The following is a 7,600-nucleotide window of genomic DNA, read 5'->3' on the forward strand; positions in this document are numbered from 1 at the left end:
TCATTTCCAGGGGTGGGTGACAACTGGTCAGTGTGGAATGTGGAAGATAGGCTGTTCGTGCTAGAAACCTCTCTTGCAGGTCTAGGTACCACTGAGGCAGCTGAAGTGCAATGTGCCAACATTCCAGTCCATGATGCGTGCCATCATCTTTGGCACAGGTGAATGGGTCACGTGTCTTGGGGTTACGTGAAGAAGATCCCAGAGTGCACTGTGGGGTGCAAAATGAAATCATGTGCTAAATTTCTTGATTGCAGGGCTTGTAAGCAGGCGAAAGTGAAAACGTGCTCCTACCCTAGGTCTGAAAGAGTGACCACCAGACCTTTTGAGCTGGTGCATGCAGATTTTTGTGGCCCTATGCCTGTAGCCAGTCTAGGCGGGGCCAAAATTGCTCTTTCTCTGGTGGATGATTTTTCGAGAAATGGCTGGCTTTTCTCAATCAAACACAAGAATGAGGCTACGCCGCTGAGAAGAGATTGGATTGCAGCAGTTGAACTGCAATACTCCACACACGTGAAGAGCTTTCAGACCGACTGCGATGGGGAATTCACCAGGTCTGTGCTGCAGTTTCTTCTGCCAGAAGGGAATATGTCACAGGTTGAGAGTTCCACAAAGTCCCCAACAGAATGGCATTGCAGAATGCAGGAACAGAATGCTTCAGGAGATGTCCGCAGCTTTGTTGTTTGATGCTGGGCTTTCCCAACACTTTTGGGCTGAAGCCTGGAAGACTTCTGTGTTCACATTGAACCGTTCGTTCAATTCTGTTGTAGGGGACACACCCTACAACAAGCTGCATTTCTTCAGTGTATTTGGCTGTGAGGCTTGAGTCCTTGTGCCAAAGGCCAAGTGCAGAAAGGGTGGCCCTAGGTCCCAAAAGATGATTTTCTGTGGGTCTGAGCCAGGGACCAAGGGGTGGAGATTTGCCTATCCAGCAGGCAATCAGTCCAGGATTCTGCTCAGCAGTAGTGCTGAATTCTGTGAGCAGAATGGGTGGACACGCATACATGGGAACCCTGATGTTCTTTCAGAGAGTCTGCTTGACTCTGCTGATGAGGAAGAGATAGAGGTTGAACCTGCTGCTGAGGCACAGAGTCCCGACCCAGAGCAGGAAAGGGGAAGGACTTCTCTGAAAGCTGTGAAGCTTGAACAGAGAAGTGCTCCTTCCTCGCCCACAGGGCCAGCTGAGACGTCTAGATGGTGCAGTAAGTCAGAGGGGGAGCTCTCTGATGCCAAGGACATTCTTGCTGGTTCTAGTGGGTAACTGAAACTGCGCTGAGACGTTCAGCTCACACAACAAAAGGTAAACCTCCTGACAGGTTTGCAGTCACAGACGTGTGGGTAGGTATGGCACAGTGTGAACCTGAGAGTTTTGAGGATGTTCAGAAACTGCCTCAGGAAGAAGCCAGGAAATGGCATGAGGCAATGCAGAAGGAGATGAGCTCAATGGAGTCTCTAGGTGTGTTCTCCCTCACAGCGTTGCCAGCAGGCAAACAGGCTGTGGGCAGCCACTGGGTTTACCATCTTAAACCCACAGCAACTGGAGAACCACAGTACAAGGCTAGGCTAGTAGCCAGAGGGTTCATGCAGCGGAAGGGGCTGCATTATACTGAGGTAAATGCTCCTACTTCCAGAAGTGAAACTCTACGCATGCTCTTAGCCATTGCTGCACAAAGAGGTTTGAAGCATCACTTTGATGTGGATGTGGCCTATTTGAACTCAGACCTCCAGGAGGATCTGTACATGTTTCCTCCTCCAGGGTTTGAGGGCAATGGGCCAAATACTGTGTGGAAACTTCATAAGTCCATTTATGGCTTAAAGCAATCGGCTGGAATTGGAACTTTTGCCTGAAGCCTTAGAGAAGCTAGGTTTCAGGAAGAGTCTTGCTGACAGCTGCCTGTACCTTAAAGGGTCAAGAGTCACATGAAATAGTGCTGGTCTTTGTAGATGACATTATTCATGTCTCAAGGCCAAACAAACAGGTGCCTAAGTTTGCCAAAGAGCTTGGAAAGAGTTTTCAGCTCAAATCCCTGGTGCAGTAAAGATTTACCTAGGTGTACAGATAGACACGTCTGAAGATGGAAGCTTCTTGCTCAGTCAGAAAGGCAAGATTGAGCAGTTGCTTGAGGAGTTCAGAATGTCTGATTGTGCAGGGGTTAGGACTCCCATGGAGACAAGGTACGTGAAAGACAGTCAGCTAGCAGAAAGTGCTGAGTTCGAAAACGCTGAGCTCTTTCAGTCAGCTCTGGGTAGTCTGTTGTATCTGTCCCAATGGAGCAGGCCAGACATTGCTTTTGCTTGCAATCTGTTCACCCAGGAAGCTACAAACCCAAGCATACAGGCCTGGAATGGTATTAAGCGGGTGCTGTGTTACCTGCAAGATACCAAAGACTTCTGTTTCAAGCTGTCAGCCAAGGGTGACATCAAACTGATGCACTGGGCAGATAGCAACTGGGTGAATCTGCACGACAGGAAGTCTGTATCTGGGATGGTAATAAAGTTTGGGGAATCTCTAGTTGGGTGGAGCTCCCAGAAGCAATGTCTCATTGCGCTGTCCTCTACTGAGGCTGAGTTCAGCGCACTGTCGGAGCTGTGCCGGGAACTGGAGTTCTATAGGTGTCTGGTTCAAGAAATCTATGAGGATAGTTGCTTGCCCATCACTGTCTGGGAGGACAATCAACCCTGTCTGAAGTTGGCAGAGTCTGGGCAGTTTAAGGCCAGAACCAAACATCTAGACATACGTTTCCAAAATGTGTGTCAGTGTTCAGTCAGGATTGGTGCGGCTGCAGTACTGTCCAAGCCACAACAACCTGGCAGATGGATTAACGAAACCTTTGAGCTTCCAACGTCATGGGGAGTTCTGTGGAGGTTTGGTATTGGGGTAAGTGGTGATACTTACACGCCCCCCAGCAGTGCAGGACAAGAGGGGTGTTGTGTGAGGAGAACCTGAGCTTACAGGGTTAAACAGCTCAGTGTGTGCGTCCTGTCTTCTGAGGTGGCGGAGAGATCCTGCATCACACATCTGGGACCTGCTTTCTTTGTTCTGTTATTTTGGTTTCGTTTTTGTCCGGCGCAGACATGTCTTTCTATCTGCCCAATACTGGATGATTTATGCTGCTGTAATAAACGCTTCTAGCACAGAGGACAGAAGGCTAAAAGGCTTTATACGCTGTGTTTTGCTCTGCCAAGCTCAGAGGTCCGGGAATAGCAGTGTGCGCAATGGGAGCCCGCAGGACCTGTTCCCTGAGCAATATTTCACATATTGTACCACCTTAAAACTTTCAAGATCATCTAGCCTCCCAGGTTGGGGGGGGGCAGGTGCTGTGCATGAAAGAACACATTGCCTTGCGTTTAAGATTAGCCTGGCTGCCGCTTTTCATTTCATTTCATTTTTTATTTTTTCCTACCCTCCTATATGTGGATTAAGCCAGCAAGTGGCAGAAATGATTGTTTGTTTGTCGTTCAGATTTATTTTAATGGTTACTTCCTCTCCAAGTCTGGCATAAGTATGGATTAAGCCAAGCAAGTGGCTGAAGAGTTTGTCCTTGCCCTTTGATTCTACTTAAAACCTTTAATTTTAAAACTTTAAGAGATCACCTTAATTTGGATTTATTAGGCTGGTTGTAATAGACTAGATTCCTCTTCTCCTTCCCGTATTGTTTTCATTGCTGTGGCTTTTTGACTGTGAGAATCTTTGACTGTTAGTTGTAGTGTCCTTCAGTATTGTTTACTAGACGTATTGGAACTAAGGAAACAAAAGTAAAGAAGGGCGCTTGTTTTGAGAAGGAGGAAAAAGGCAGAGGGCTAGACAAAACAGGAACTATATACAAGGGAGGGAAAAGTCAAGAACACCATGAACTTCAAGAACCCCAGAAGGATTTGAGGGACGTAAGAAAGGAAGAAGAGAAATTTAAAGGAGAGGTATCAGACTTAAACAAAGCACTGGAGGAATTATGGGACGCTATGCAATGAATGGAATGAAACAAAGGGAATCAAATCTGTGTTTTAGATCAGTGCCAGAGACCCTAGGAGAGGACATTAAAAATAAATTGATTTCTGAAATTGCACAATGGTTAAATATGCAACAAGAAGAAATAGCTAATGCAATGCAAAGTGCATTCAGAATCAAAGCAAAATCAACCAAAGCTAAAAAACATTCCAGGGGACTGTTTGATTATTTTTAAGAACAAAGAAATGAGAAGCATAATTTTACAAAAGAACAGACAGAAAAGACTTTGCAAAGATGGTGTCTTCACAGTGATTTTTTTTAAAATTGCCATGAGGCTCCTGAAAAAAACATGAACCTTACAAGACATTAACTGATACTCTTTGGAAGAACGAAATCAATTTCAAATGGGAATTTCCTGAGGAGTTCTCTTTTTATTACAAAGAGAAAAAATTCAAATTTAGAAGCATTCAGGAGACCAACAAATTTTGGAGAAATTATGCAAAGGAACTGGGTAAAGAAGAAGCTGCTGCAATACCAGGACAAGGAGAAGAGGAGGAGGAGGAACCTTAAAGACTTTTATAGCAAAACAGTAACAAGAAACAAAAATGGCATTGAACATGGACATGGAATGTTAATGGACAATAATAAAATTTAAAGGAATAAAATTGAGCATATTTTGTCAAAGAAAATTTGGATATTATTTGTTTACAAGAAGCTCACGTGGCAAGAAAACATAGAAGATTTTTGTCAACAAAAAATTAGGAAACAAATTTATTTCATCAGACAAAAGCAAAAAGAGAGGCATGGTATTGTACATCAAAAACAAATATGAAGCACAGCAGAGCTTCAAGGATGAGGAAGGAAGGATGATCACTGTTCAGGTTACAACCCAAGGCGAGAAAATAATAATACAGTGCTACCTCGAGTTACAAACGCCTCAGATTACAAACGCTTCAGGTTACAAACTCCGCTAACCTGGAAGACTTACCTTGAGTTGAGAACTTCGCCCCAGGATGAGAATGAGAATGGAAATTGTGTGCCAAAGGCACAGCAGCAGCAAGAAGCCCCATTAGTGAAAGCACACCTCTGGTTAAGAACAGTTCCAGGTTAAGAACGAACCTCCAGAACGAATTACGTTCGTAACTAGAGGTACCATTTGCACACCAAATGGTAGTAAAAAAGAATTGTACAAGCTTTTAGAAGAGAAACTATTTGACTTCATGGATCAAAAGATTAACATAATGGGGGACTTAAACAGGGTAGTTTCCCTAGAAATGGACAGATCAGGAAGGAAAATGGATTCCAAAGAAGGGAAACTACGCAAGACTTTTTTCTCTTTAGTAGAAAGTTGTAATTTGGTGGACATATGGAGATTAAGACATCCAATAGATAAACAATTCACTTTCTTCTCAGAACCTAACCAATGGGGCGCAAGAATCGACCACGTTTGGAATTCAAGTGAATTAGCAACTAGAATTTTAAAATAGAAATACAACCAAAAACACTTTCGGATCAGTCCTCCTTGCTGTTGGCTCACACAGCTACTGCTGCCTGAAATCATAAGGAATTTTAATAATAATAATAATAATAATAATTCCATAAGATAGCTTTCCTAGGTATATGCTCTGTGTGGAATCTTGATTGGCTGCTTGTTGTGCCCAATCAGGGAGAAGCAGAACCTGAACAAGAAAAGTTCTGGAATGCTCTGCAGCAAAGGGCTAGGAACGAACAGCTGCAGGAACAAACAGAGAGGCAAAGAGGAGAAGAACTGACTGCGGCACAACAATATCCCAGCGGTATCTCACGGTATCACTGTGAATGTTATAAATGTTATTCATATGAGACTACTTTATATCCACTGCATCATTTCGCTGGGTATCTTGCCCAGCCAGTACAATTTCCAGAAGCTTCTTTAGATCTCAAGCAGGAAGAAGTCCTTCACCAGTTCAACTGGGTCTTATCCTGTTAACCCCCTCCTTTTATTGCCACTGGCAGACTTTCTGTATTACCTTAAAAGCTTCAGCCAGCTCGTTCCCAAGCCAGATAAAAGCCATTTCCAGAGACGACTCTCTCTTTGTTCTCCAAGGGAAATCACCTAAGTACTCCAAGTGCTAAAAGCACTTTGTAAAGACAAAATCCTTTCCTTTGGTTTTATTTTCAGGGAAATCTGCAACTCGTGGAGACGGAATTATGAGGCATCATACTGCTGGAGTGCGAACCAAAATCAGAAGCTCTACCACTGAGCCCAGACATCATCAGATGGGACTGTGCAGAACCATTGGGAGCTTGCTTTTGATCTCTGCAGGAACCCTCGATGTCCTGGTTGACCTTCTTTGGGGTGCTTGTTGCCTCCCAGCTGCCCCCAAACTCCCCCCCCCCAAAGCAGCTGATTTACTTTGAGCCATATTTCCCTTTCCATCATTGCAGACTGGAAGTCTTCAGGTTTATATTTTATACATTGTGTAATGTTAGAAACAAATGGGCATTTCAGAGAGTGGTGGTATAAAATCTTATCAAGCGATATGGGAAGCCACAGAAAAATGAGAATAGTAAACATATGGTGTTCCTAAGATGTATTATGTGAAAACCTAAAAAAAATAAAAAATAAAGATAAAGATATTCATATAATAGAATTATTTTTAATGTATACATGAAATAAACCATCCAAAAAGGCAAAGGCACTTCTATAGAGGGTGTTACTTCTTTCTCCAAATCCTGCCTTAGCCCTCCTATCTTTGAACATAGACTTGGGCTCCACCCTGTAATAGGGTTGCCATACATCCTGGTTTTCTCGGACTTGTCCTCTTTTTCGGGGCCTACATCCCCATCCTCGAGGATTTTTAGAATTTGCCAAAATTTCCGTGGGGTTTTCTTTTTCTTCTTTGGTACCAAGACAAGCCCCAAAGGAGCATATTTGCGCTTGGGAACTGCCATTCTAGGAGTGTGACATAGAACACCTGTGTCCCAGGAAGCAGTGTGTCTGGGAGCTTTCCTTCCCAGCCAGAGAATGTGCATGTGCAAGGCAAGTCCATTGCGCCCCCATCCCACAACCCTGCCAGAGCTGTCTCTCTCTGCTGGATCCCTTAGAGCAGACCTGGGAACCTAGCACAGGCAGAAGCACAACCAGCTGCAATCTTTTATTTCATGTTGCCACCCTCCTACATTTCCCAGTAATTGCAAGCGAGGCAGTTAAGGGAGCTCTTTATCTGTACCAGATGCTTTTACCAGTGCCCAATAGGGGAGGCAAAATAGCCAAGGCTGTTTCAGGGGATGTCAAATACACTGGCTGGCAAGGGAGTTTCCCTCTCCCTCCGGTAGCTTCCAATAAGAAATAACAAGCCTTTGGCAGGTTTATAGTCCGTTTTATTTACAACAACATACTGAGCACAGCATCAAGCCGCCCTTCCCACAGATGGCAGTTGCTCACTCTGAGTCCCCTTCTCTTCCATAGCAAGAAGTGTGCCACCAGCCACCTGTCCTTCCTCAGTGCTTCTGTTGTTCCTGGACCCTTTCAGTCATCCAAGTTCTAGGGGAGGGAAGGACTTCCCTGCCACACTCAAATGAAGAATCTCCTAAAGGCTCCCTCCCTCCTGGTTGCCTAGCTACTATCTCAAAACTGTCCAGCTCTTCCCCCAATTGAGCAGCCTCTGAATCTAC

At 44.5% G+C, this 7,600-nt stretch overlaps 1 long non-coding RNA gene across 1 annotated transcript; it reads left to right on the top strand.

Moving 5' to 3' along the window:
• Positions 1 to 5,661: 5,661 nt before the first annotated feature.
• On the top strand, positions 5,662 to 6,620 carry LOC310742653. The gene is made up of 2 exons (XR_014538638.1): positions 5,662 to 5,749; positions 6,105 to 6,620. It is a non-coding gene; the product is annotated as an uncharacterized lncRNA (long non-coding RNA).
• The last annotated feature ends 980 nt before the right edge of the window (positions 6,621 to 7,600 follow it).

The sequence above is a fragment of the Podarcis filfolensis genome (genome assembly GCF_964270895.1).
Source record: "Podarcis filfolensis genome assembly, chromosome: 9".
Taxonomy (NCBI): domain Eukaryota; kingdom Metazoa; phylum Chordata; class Lepidosauria; order Squamata; family Lacertidae; genus Podarcis; species Podarcis filfolensis.